At 47.9% G+C, this 12,112-nt stretch overlaps 1 protein-coding gene across 1 annotated transcript in view; it reads left to right on the top strand.

Annotated features, from left to right (window-relative positions):
• The window catches only part of ADD2 (adducin 2), a 72,211-nt gene that overhangs the window by 9,553 nt on the left and 50,546 nt on the right, over positions 1 to 12,112 (top strand). The window lies entirely within an intron of this gene.

The following is a 12,112-nucleotide window of genomic DNA, read 5'->3' as shown; positions in this document are numbered from 1 at the left end:
TCAGATCTTGCCTTGACCATCAACTTCCTACCAGATGGTTTTAGGCAAGCTTCTGCAGTGACAAAAAGGCAAATGCAATCCTGGGCTGTATCAACAGAGGCATAACATCCAAATTGCAAGATGCCATGATCCCGCTGTACACTGCATCGGTTAGGCCATACCTGGAGTATTGTGTGCAGTTCTGGAGGCCTCATGTCAAAAAGGGTGTGGACAGAATGGAGCAGGTGCAAAGGAGAGCGATGACGGTGATTGGGGTCCTGGAGAGCAAGCCCTATGAGGAAAGGCTGAGGGACTTGGGAATGTTCAGTCTGAAGAAGAGGAGGTTGAGGGGGGACATGATTGCTCTCTCTAAGTATCTGAAGGGCTGTCACTTAGAGGAGGGCAGGGAGCTGTTCCTGTTGGCAGCAGAGGATAGGATTCGCAATAATGGGTTTAAATTAAGGGCGGGGAGGTACCGGCTGGATTTTAGAGAAAACTTTGTTACAGTAAGAGTTGTGCAACAGTGGAATCAGCTACCTAGGGAGGTGGTGAGCTCCCCGTCACTGGCCGTCTTTAAGCAGCAGCTGGACAAACACTTGTCAGGGATGCTCTAGGCTGCTCCTGCATTGAGCAGGGGGTTGGACTGGATGGCCTGTATGAGTCTATAATTCTATCGTGGCTTCAGAGCCCAATCAGCAAGACAGAGATGGCCATATTGGTCTAGGTTACAGAGCTGTTGTTTGGACTGCTGTGTGAAATCGCCAGGTGCTCGTATTGTCATGGAGCTGTGATTCCCACCCACCCCAACCCTGGCCAGCAGCGTGGCATGACTCAGCTAAGACAGCGTGGATCCAAATGCCACCTTGATGGAGAGGCATCGCCGACCATTTAACCTTTTCCTTCAAATGCTTTTGTACTTCAGAATGAAGCACTTGGCTTGAAATGCTTTTCTAAAAATTACTTAGACAGTTCATCCATGATAGGTACTGGGCTGTCACACCCAAAAGACCCACAGTAGATGTGAAAAGGGTATATTTTAATTTGCTCCCCACAGAACTGCCATGGTAAACAGTCCCATTCACATAACACTGTTGGTGCACAGTTCGGTTGGAGGGGCAGAAATGATATCCAGGAATAAGGTGCTGATATTGTGCAGCTGGGGGCAAGACGAAACCATAATAAAATCTAACTTAAAAGCAGCTCTAAGGGTACCCAGTTTGGATCTGGATGATGATTGTAGGATGGAAGGGAGGGTTAACTCCTTCCCAAGCAGTTGCTTAGCCCCCTCCAAGGGAGAGAAACTGACTTTCCCCCCCCTGCTGGGGTGCATACCATCTTGGGAGAGAGGATTAACCCCCATGCCCAGCACCATGATCCTACTTTGAATTCAGCAGCTTTTTTGTGAACTTTAAAGATGGAGGACCTCCCATGTTTTGTCTAGTAGGTTTCCCAAACTGAATGTTGTACACATGCAGCACCCCCCCATTGGACAAATAATGCCCCTCAGGGCCATACTGTGTCAGAAAAGGGCACAGGGAGAAAGACTGAAGCACACCCCCCCCCCCAAGCCACAGCCCCAATCTGAAGCTGGCCCCTGCAGACCTGAGCTCCAACGGGAAATGTACAGCTACTAGCTGACTTCAAGTCCCTGCAGCAGCCACAAGTTAAATGTAATGTCTAGTTTGGTCCTCAGCTTTTCCAGCCAAACTACCACCTCTTTTCCCCCCCACACAGAAACACTTTAAGCAACTGAATACCATGAGCCATCCAACCAGTTCAGTCCATTGATGTTGGAGATTGAAAAACATGTTTAATTCCTAAAACATTTGACTCAGTCTTAGCCCATAAACTCTTGGAGTTACTCTTTCAAGACAGTAAACCAGAATGAATTCTGATATTCTTCTCACGTCTTCATCAGAGTCTGCCTCCCTTCCCTTATCTCTCTTTAGCCTGCTGTGTATTAAATTTTGCATAATGAGGCCATAGATGCCCCTGGGGGAACAAAAGGCCAGAGTGGATTTGTGATGGCCCCAGGGATAAATCTGGTACATCAGATACAAATAGATGCTTGAATCCAGAGTGCCAGGTAAGGAGTAACTGTAGTAGTCCACGTGCTCTGCGATGTACAATCATAAAACGTTGTACATTTTGATTGAGCTTCCATTAGCTTTATCTAATACTTCTATCGCCCTGGATTTGTGATGAAATACAAGAGGAGGGGTGGGCCTGTAAGAAATAGCTGGCTGCAGTGTGCTCTTGTTATATCTGATTAAAATATGCCCCTGTTTGATGACTTCACTGGCACTTTGCCAGGGGGCTTCAGGGTCTCTCCTGATTTGCATGAAATGGAGAAGGATTACAGCTGCCGCTCTTGTCTTTCTGTACTCATCTGTTCTGATTTCCTCCACTTTGACTAAAGTGAGCCCCACACCACTTTCGGTCAAAATAGTCCACCATGGGGACTCTGTCATTTTTTACTTTTTTAAAATACTAGAGTGGAATGATGCGGGGATAAGTCATACCAGATAATCAGCCTGCCAAATGAATCATCTTGACATTTAATTTTTTTCCCCTTTCTATTTGTAGTTGCTAGAAAATTAAAGTCTGATACAAAATAAATGAATAATGACCTGATTTTCAAATTAGCAAGACCGATGTTTGGAAACTAGAAATATGTACTGTAGTAAGGGGGAACGAAGCTTTATAGGGGGAAAGGGTTTTTTGCAAAATTTCCTACCAGAACTTTGAGGCCTAATGACACATTCTCCCCCAGTCTGCATGATCATGTGTGCTGGAGATACTATGCTGGGAACTGAGTTCCCAGTCACATAGGACCCAATTTGGATTGGGCCCATGGTGAATGTGGTAAGGAGGCTTGTATCCCTAGTAGGGCAAAGAATATCCCCCCGCCTGGCTACTTCAGGAAAACAGTATCAGGAAAGGCATACCCCCCTCCCGTGGCCCTGATTCAAGTTGGGGCCCTGTGCGTTTTTGTTCCCAGCATGAAACTCACAATACACATCTGTAGCCTGAATTTGGCCCCCCCAGTCTGCTGCTGTCTCCTAAAGAATGTTTCTTCACATGCAAAGATGAGCAAAACTATTTTGTGTAAGTACAGAGTGAAGCTAAGGGTCTAGAGGACCCAATGAGCAGCTTATGGCAACTGCTGTTCACTTAGCCAGTTATGAACCCAAAGCAGTGTGTTGGTTCTGGATTCGTTGTTGTTGTTTTTTTCATTATTACAATTATGTCTGTAGCAGGGTTGCCAGGTCCCCCTGGCCACCATCAGGGTGGGGTAGTGTTGCCCGGTTCAGGCTGGGAAACTCCTAGGTTTTTTGGGGGGAGGAGCCTCGGGAGGACTGGGACCTCAAGTGGGGTATAATGCCATCGAGTCCACCATCCATTTTCTCCATGGGAACTGATCTCTGTAGTCTGGAGATTAGCTGTAATTCTGGGGGAGCCCCAGGTCTCACCTGCAGGCTAGTATCCCTAATCTGTGTCCTGCCTCTCTTCCATCATGAAACTCAAGGCCACATGGATGGATGGATGCTTCTGAGGCATCCTCTCCTCCAGGCGCTGAATCAACTTAAACATGCCCAGCTTTAGCAACCCTATCATGTGCCTTGAATGATACTCTGGTTGGAACAGTTGGTTCAGAATTAAATTGGATACATGTGCAGTATATGCTAACTTGTTATGATGAGCCACAGCCAGTTTGGTGTAGTAGTTAAGTGTGTGGACTCTAATCTGGGAGAACCGGGTTTGATTCCCCACTCCTCCACTTTCACCTGGCTGGATAACCCTTGGGCAAGCCGTAGCTCTGATAAGAGCTGTTCTCGAAAAAGAGCAGTTTCTGTCAAGAGCTCTCTCAGCCCCACCTACCTCACAGGGTGCCTGTTGTGGGGAGGGGAAGGGAAAGGAGATTGTAAGCCGCTCTGAGGCACCTTTGGGTAGTGAAGGGCGGGATATAAGTCCAATCTCCTCCTCCTCCTCCTCCTTCTTTAAGTGCAGAATGCAATGGGAGGAGAGGTCTACCCATGGAAGTCCACCATGACAGCTAAATGAAACCCCCATGATCAGAAACAGTATACCTCTAGATACCTGGTAATGGAAATAAGCAAAAGGGTAAGACCATTAGCTTCCTGCTCTGCTTGGGTTCCCCAGGGGGCAGCCAGCTGGCAAGGGAGAAAGAATATCAGAATCTAGCAGGACAGGTCATTTATTCATAAATGTATCTGTTCTCATTACACAAATGTTGCTGTGTGGCTTTGAAGAGCAAACTATATGTTCTGTGAACAGTTGGCATTTCCATACTTATTGAATGGCTTTCTAAAGCTTCTTTGCTGCGGTAATTCGTCCCGGTATTAATGAAATGGTTTTCTCTTGTTTGTTAACTGCGTGTCTAATTAATATGCTGTCTCTGAAGCGCTGTGTCCAGCCATCTCAGAAAACTGATGGAATAAATAAATGAAATGATTAATTACTTTCAACAGAACGGGTGCGGAAACACGCTGGTGGACAGGGAATCGTAGACCCTTCTTTTCCAGGACACCTCCTCTTTACTCTTTGAAGTCTTAACCAGGAAAGCTTTCCTGTGGATCACTGGCCATGGGTAGCAGGGAGTACCTTAAAGGCACCCCCCCCCAATTACAACTAGTACTTCCTGGAGCCCATGGTTCTCTCTTCCCTGTTTTTTATCCTGACAGCAATCCTGTGGAGTAGGTCAGGGTGAGAGAGAGTGACTGACCCAAGATCACCTAGCAAGTTTCATGGCAGATGTAGGGAATTGATCCTGGATCTTCAAGCCTGGATCCAGTGCTCTAACTACTGAGTCACACTGCTTCTTCTCTGCCTGCGACAGCCCTGTCACACCTTGCTTCAATGTAGAACAGGGGTCATTTCGTAGAAAAAGAGCTAGGGGAACTCATTAGCATAGCTCATTAGCATATGCCACACACCCCTGACATCAGGGGCCCGGCGGTGGACCTGCAAGGCCAGCGGGAGTGCGAGGAAGCCCCGCGAAGGCCCTCCCTGGCCCCAGGCAGGCAGGGGTGGGGAGAGGCGGGGAGGAAGCAACTTACCCTCCCTCTTCTACTGCCTCCTCCTGGCTGAATGAGGGCTGGAAGCGGGGTGGCCGGAAGCAGGGGGTGGGGCTTCGTCATGTGCCCCGCCCCCCTGCACCTCACCCAGGGGACTGCGTTCCCCTGCGTTCCCCCCCCCGAAATTACCTCTGATGTAGAATCACCTTTGTGTGGCTGCAGAGTGTCAGGGACTCCTTGTGTAGGCAATGAATGATTGCAGAGTGACCACAGGCCTATGGCAACGAAGGACCCGAGAGATGGCTTCTGATTGCTACCCAGTCTTTGCTTTGCAGTCCTGAGCTTTGCTTAGCAACGAGAACGAAAGAGTTTTTTCCAATCCTCTCCAAACTCTTTCTCTTTTCCAGTCCTCTCCACGGACCTTGCCTTTCCTCTTCCCTGGTGGTGGCTTGTTGGCTAAAGTTGAAGTCAACCCACCCTGGACAGAAGCCAGAGGTGCTGGGCTACATAGACAGCCTTGTACTCCAGGTCGGTCATTTGTGCACAGGGTTGCCAACCGGCCTGGAGAAAAATGTCCAACCCCTTTAATAGAGATTTGATATATGGAAATGGGCAGCTGAAGCTTCTCATGGCATCCGCGGTAAATAGCATCACCAGGCAACTAATATCCCATTAAGCTTCTATTAAAGGAACGAGACACTTTCCTTCAGGCCTATTGGCAGCTCTATGAATTGTGCACCCTCTATTATTGGATGAGATGTTCTTCATAAGTATGTAGGGGAGCAGAGGGCCAAATTGTAGGTGATACCAACAGGATGAGGGTGGGTAGTTGTGTTTCAAAAGCAAGAGGAGATGAGCACCACATTCACCCTATTAGGGGTGTCAGCCTCAAGGTGGGGCCTGTGGATCCCCTGGAATTATAGCTCATCTCCAGACTACAAAGATCAGTTCCCCTGGAGAAAAATGGATTCTTTGGAGGGTGGACTGTATGGCATTGTACCCTACTGAGGACTCTGTCTTCCCCAGGCTGCATCCCCAAATCTCCAGAAATTCCCCAATCTGGAGCTGACAGCCCTATTCCTCAATCCCCTGCTGGTAGCCAAGGGGGCCTGGTGACCCTCTCCCCCATTCCCCCCCACCCTGTTGCTTAGTCCCTGCTAAGTTCACTCCATGTCCTTTTCTACTTCTGGTATCTACTTCTGGTATTATGGCCCCTTTCCCAGTGTAGGGCTGCCAGCCTCCAGGTGGGGCCTGGGGATCTCCCGCTTTTACAACTCATCTCCAGCTGACAGAGATCAGCTCCCCTGTAGAAAACGGCTGCTTTGAAGGGTGGACTCTATGGCATTGTACCATGCTGAGGCCCCTCCCCTCCCCAAACCCCGCCCTCTCCTGGCTCCACCCCCAGAGTCTCCAGGTATTTTCCAACCCAGACCTGGCAACCCTGTTCCAGTGCCTGCAGACAGATCATACTATTGGGCACTGAAGCACTGATATGAGGCATGGGGTTTGATTATATTGTTTATCGTGCCATCGACTGTCTTATTGCTTTTACTGGTTTATTGTTTTATGGATTACATGTAAGCCGCCTTGAGCCCACTTGTGGGATAGGGCAGGGTATAAATTGACTAAACAAATAAATAAAATAAATATACTGCCCCCCCATCGCCACACACTTTCCCCCAGTTGGGGCTCTGCAGGGGCAGAAAGCCACAGGTGAAAAAAGGGTTCTACATCTGTACGCTTGTTTGCTTTTAAAAGTAAATGCCCATGAGCTCTTTCAATGGAACTGGAGCAAGCTCCCTGTTAAATGTATGGAACTGTTGCCGGTGTGTTTAGTTTCACCCTGAAACATTCAGCCACTGTGTTAATGGCACACTATGTGCCCATAGTGGAAGTGTGTATGTGGGGGGGAAATGCAGCATTGATTGTCCCCATTCCACCAGTATTTGGGCATCTTCCTAAGGTAAGCTGAAGCCAGGATTTCTTGATACAGACCCTGCTCCAGTTATTAAAAGTATGGGGAACACTGGGTTAAGCTGTGACTAGGGAGTAGATTGGACTAGACCATCTGAAGTGAAAATGCTTTCCACCCCCGAAGATACTGTAATAGCTCTGAAAATTGGCTATTGCCCCCACAAGCAGGCAGCTCTCTGCTTCTGTCAGCCATCGCCTGTGTCCAAGCAACTCTGTTAAGTACCAGGATCAATGCAGGAAGCAGGAGCAATTTGAAGTGCAGGCTGGTGGATCAAAAGGCAATTGTGCCTCCGGAGGCGGGAAGCCCACAGACCTGGCTTTGTGTTTCCAGGCCCCTCAGTGCTAGGACGGCCTCTCCTGTTTCATTGTTACCCCCAGGATACCCTTTTGTTAAAGGTGTTGATGCAACAATAGTGCTAGCTCAGGAATATAAGAGTGGGTGAAGCAGCTCTTAGGGAGGGGGGGTTGTTTCTTAAGCATGACAGTCACAGCCTGAAGATGAAGGAAGAAGAGGAGATTGGATTTATACCCTGCCCTTCACTACCCAAAGGAGTCTCAGAGTGGTTTACAATCCCTTTCCCTTCCCCTCCCCACAGCAGATACCCTGCGAGGTAGGTGGGGCTGAGAGAGCTCTCTTGAGAACGGCCCTTGAGAGACCAGCTCTGAAAGAACTTATGACTGACCAAAGGTCATACCAGCAGCTGCATGTGGAGGAGTGGGGAATCAAACCACGTTCTCCCAGATTAGAGTCCGCATTCCTGACCACTACACCAAACTGGAAGGACACTGCCCTAATGGAACTCCTCTATAAAGTGATTGTATCCATGTTCTTGCATATTAGCATTCCTCTAAAGCCCCTGAAGTTTGTTTGTGGGATCAGTGGACCATTGGGAATAGCATAGAGTGTAAAGTGGGGGTCTGCAATGGGAGAGGGCCATCCAAAGGAATTGCCACCATCATCACCACCCCTTTCTGCAAAAAGCAGTGGTGGATTTAAACTTTGCTGAATATTCACTGGACATCTGGTGTGGCTCCAACCCTTTTCCAAGAAGCCATCCTCCAGTTTGAGTTACTCCAAGTTAAGTAGCTCTTCTGTAAGAGGGAGACTTCAAACATGGCTCAGTGGTATGGAAAGACAGGGAAAGGAGCAACCCTGACACCTTTATTGAACATCTGATAAGTTTTATTTTCAATATTTGGCAGTCTTTTGTAGCTGACATGCAGTGGGATTTTGTTTGACAGGTTATGACATTTCCTTGGAGGAGGGTACCACCTGGATTAAAACAAATCAAAGACTAACACATCTAAAGCATGTTAATACTTACACTGTGCTCCAACTCTGGTTGGTTTCTCTACGAGTCAAATTCTATTGCGTGGCCTACTGGATGCCCCTGTCTGTTGACTGTATTGAGTTATTCTGTGTCACCTGCCTTGAGCCCCAGGGAGAAAGTCAGGCTATAAATAACGTAAATAAAGAAAGCAGTTGAATACTTTGGTAACATTTCATCCTCAGTGTGAATTTTGCCACATTTGGGATTTAAAGAGTGGGAACAACAAAACATCCTCGAACACTTCAGCTCTGAACAAATGACAGAAATTGCCTCATGCTTCTGAGCTGGGGGTAGGTGATGCTCCAGGGGTGAGGCTTGCAGGGGGACAGGTGAATCCCTGGAAGCAGCTGGCCTTGATGGAAGTGCCCAGGTGTCTGTACCGTGATGGCCACACTTGCGATCTAGCCCATTGGGACCACTGAGGCAGATGGCAAGACTGTATGTGTGTCTGCTCGGCAGTCCTAGGAGAAACTCAGCAAAAGGGGCTCAGAGCAGTGCTGGTTCCAACAGTGAAGACTACAGAGGCAGGACTGGGGAGGGATGGGACAGCTTGAATGGGAGCAATGTAATTGGAGGGGGGAGTCCTTTGGAGCTGCTCAACGTGAGGTGGAGGCTGGGCAGGCCCGTAGCCAGGATTTTTTAATTCGGGGGGGGGGGGCTTTAAATAAGTCAGGAGGCACACACCCCGCACCCCTGCACACATGCCTAAGGGAGCGCCTGGGCCAGATGGGAAGTCGGGTCCGGGCCCCGGGATGCCCCACTGTAGCTACGGGCCTGGATCCCAGAGGGCACCCTGGATACTCGTGGACTCTCTTTATATCTGAATTGGAGATGATCTGGCAGAGTATCATGCCCTGTAACGCTGTCATTTCTCGTCAAAATGGGTTTGCAGGATTTTGGAGCAATATAAAGTGGGTTTGACTGGAGGCAACGGTAGGACAAAAGAGTGTACATAGAAAGTACAACACAGATCCGGGAAATTACAGGCCTGTCAGTCTGACGTCGATACCGGGTAAATTGGTGGAAACCATTATTAAGGAAAGAATTAGTAGGCACATAGATGAACAAAACCTATTGAGGCAGACTCAACATGGGTTCTGTAAGGGAAGATCTTGTCTCACTAACCTGTTAATGTTCTTTGAGGGGGTGAACAAACATGTGGACAAGGGGGATCCAATAGATATTGTTTACCTTGACTTCAAGAAAGCTTTTGATAAAGTTCCTCATCAAAGGCTCCTAAGCAAGCTCAAAAATCATGGGATAAAAGGACAAGTCCTTTTATGGATCAAAAACTGGCTAATTAATAGAAAACAGAGAGTGAGTATAAATGGGCAGTTCTCCCAGTGGAGGGGTGTAAGCAGTGGGGTACCACAGGGATCAGTACTTGGTCCACTGCTTTTTAACTTGTTCATTAATGATTTGGAGTTGGGAGTAAGCAGTGAAGTGGCTAAATTTGCGGATGATACGAAGTTGTTCAGGGTGGTGAAAACCAGTGAGGATTGTGAGGCACTCCAAAGGGATCTGTCAAAGTTGGGCGAGTGGGCGTCAACATGGCAAATGGGGTTCAATGTGGCCAAGTGCAAGGTGATGCACATTGGAGCCAAAAATCCTAACTATAAATACACGTTGATGGGGTCTGAACTGGCAGAGACAGATCAAGAGAGAGATCTTGGAGTTGTAGTAGATAACTCACTGAAAATGTCGAGACAGTGTGTGACTGCAATAAAGAAGGCCAATGCTATGCTGGGGATTATTAGGAAGGGTATTGTAAACAGATCAGCCAATATCATAATGCCGCTATATAAATCAATGGTGCGACCTCATCTGGAATACTGTGTGCAATTCTGGTCACCACACCTTAAAAAGGATATTATAGCTTTGGAAAAAGTGCAGAAAAGAGCAACTCGAATGATAAAAGGGTTGGAACACTTTCCCTATGAGGAACGGTTAAGGCGCTTAGGGCTCTTTAGCTTGGAGAAACGACGACTGAGGGGTGACATGATTGAGGTTTATAAGATTATGCATGGGAAAGAGCAGGTAGAGAAAGAGGTACTTTTCTCCCTTTCTCACAATACAAGAACCCGTGGGCACTCCATGAAATTGCTGAGCGGTCGGGTTAGAACGGATAAAAGGAAGTACTTCTTCACCCAAAGAGTGATTAACACTTGGAATTCACTGCCACAGGAAGTGGTGGCAGCTACAAGCATGGACGGCTTCAAAAGGGAATTAGATAAGCATATGGAGCAGAGGTCCATCAGTGGCTATTAGCCACAAGGTATAGATAGGGACTCTGGGGCAAGTGATGCTCTGTCATCTTGGTGCTTGGGGGGGGGGGTCAACAGTGGGAGGGCTTCTAATGTCCTGGCCCCACTGGTGGACCTCCTGATGGCACTGGTATTTCTGGCCACTGTGGGATACAGAGTGTTGGACTGGATGGGCCTTTGGCCTGATCCAACATTGGCATCTCTTATGTTCTTATGTTCTTATGTTCTTATCTGTCACTCCACCTTCCGAAAAGGTATTGCCTGGCTCCAGCCGTGCTCGGAGAACTTGCAAGAGGAGCTTATCGCAAGGAAAACTGGTTGTGCTAATCTTTTTTGCCTCTTCTGAGCCAACTTTCCTGAGATGTGCAGTAGCGCTTGCACCAAACCCCAAAGCTTTTTGGCACAGTTATTGTACGTCAGCTACTGTTCAAATCAGTGGCAGGTTGGCACTGATCCCCAGTACGTGCCTGATGCAGCCAAGTCCCAAATCCTGTGTGACTCCAGGATGGACTATTTGTTGGACTAGTGTCTGGGAGAGCCGGGTTCAGATCCCGGCTCTGCCTCAAAAGCTTGCTGCAGGGCTTTGGGCCTAGTTGCTCTTTCTCAGCCTAAACTACCTTGCAGAGTTATTTCAAAGGATAAAATGGAGGAGGAGGAGAAGAAGAGTGTGGGTATAAGTACCTAAACAAATGATAGTTTCAGGTTTTGGTGATGGCTGGAGGCATGAAGATTCATCACTACCATCGTGCATGAAAGAAAATAGGCTTTCAAAAATTCTTGCGACTTGTTTTTCTGCTGTTGTTTCCTTCCTCTGTACGTGACAGAAGAACAGACTGATCTGGGCTCCCTGATGAATTTTTAATAACTGTCTGAGCTACAGAGGAAATATGCTTATTTCCAGCCTTCTACATGCAAAATTCAGTCTGTCAGTGGGAACTCTTAATCATTTATCTCTGAAATCTCTCTGGGTCCATGTTATAAGCAAAGGGTTGCCAGTTCCCCCTTGGCTAAGGGTGGGGGGTAGGGTTGCCAGCTCCAGGTTGGGAAACCCCTGGAGACTTGGAGGTGGAGCCTGGGAAGGACAGGAACCTCCATGGGGTACACTGCCATGGAGTCCACCCTCCAAAGTATCCATTTTCTCCAGGGGAACTGATCTCTGGAGATGAGCTGTAATTCCAAGGGGTCCCTGGTCCCACCTGTAGGCTGACATCCCTATACAAGCACCTTCTCCGCCTCTTGCGACCAACCAAGGATCCCAATTACTACCTGCATTTTTTTCTATCAAGCCTCCCAAAGTTCCTTCTCCTTCCATTTCTTTCCAGCAGCTCGGGCTTCAAAGGTGTACTTCCTCTGCCCAGGAAGGATCCATTTAGCTATCTGGCCAGTTCTGTAAAGAAGATCCCAGCATTGCATCAGCCAGGTTATGTAAGTAATGTTGATCTCTGCGTTTCAGACATCGGGAAAGTAGAGTTCACAAATTCTTCAGAACAGAGGAAGAAACGTTCTGCTCTTACCACAAAGCTCT

The sequence above is a fragment of the Gekko japonicus genome, unplaced genomic scaffold, assembly GCF_001447785.1.
Source record: "Gekko japonicus isolate JY-2015 unplaced genomic scaffold, Gekko_japonicus_V1.1 scaffold13, whole genome shotgun sequence".
Classification (NCBI taxonomy): domain Eukaryota; kingdom Metazoa; phylum Chordata; class Lepidosauria; order Squamata; family Gekkonidae; genus Gekko; species Gekko japonicus.
The sequence above is the reverse complement of the archived record's forward strand: the minus strand, read 5'-3'. Positions and strand labels throughout refer to the sequence as shown.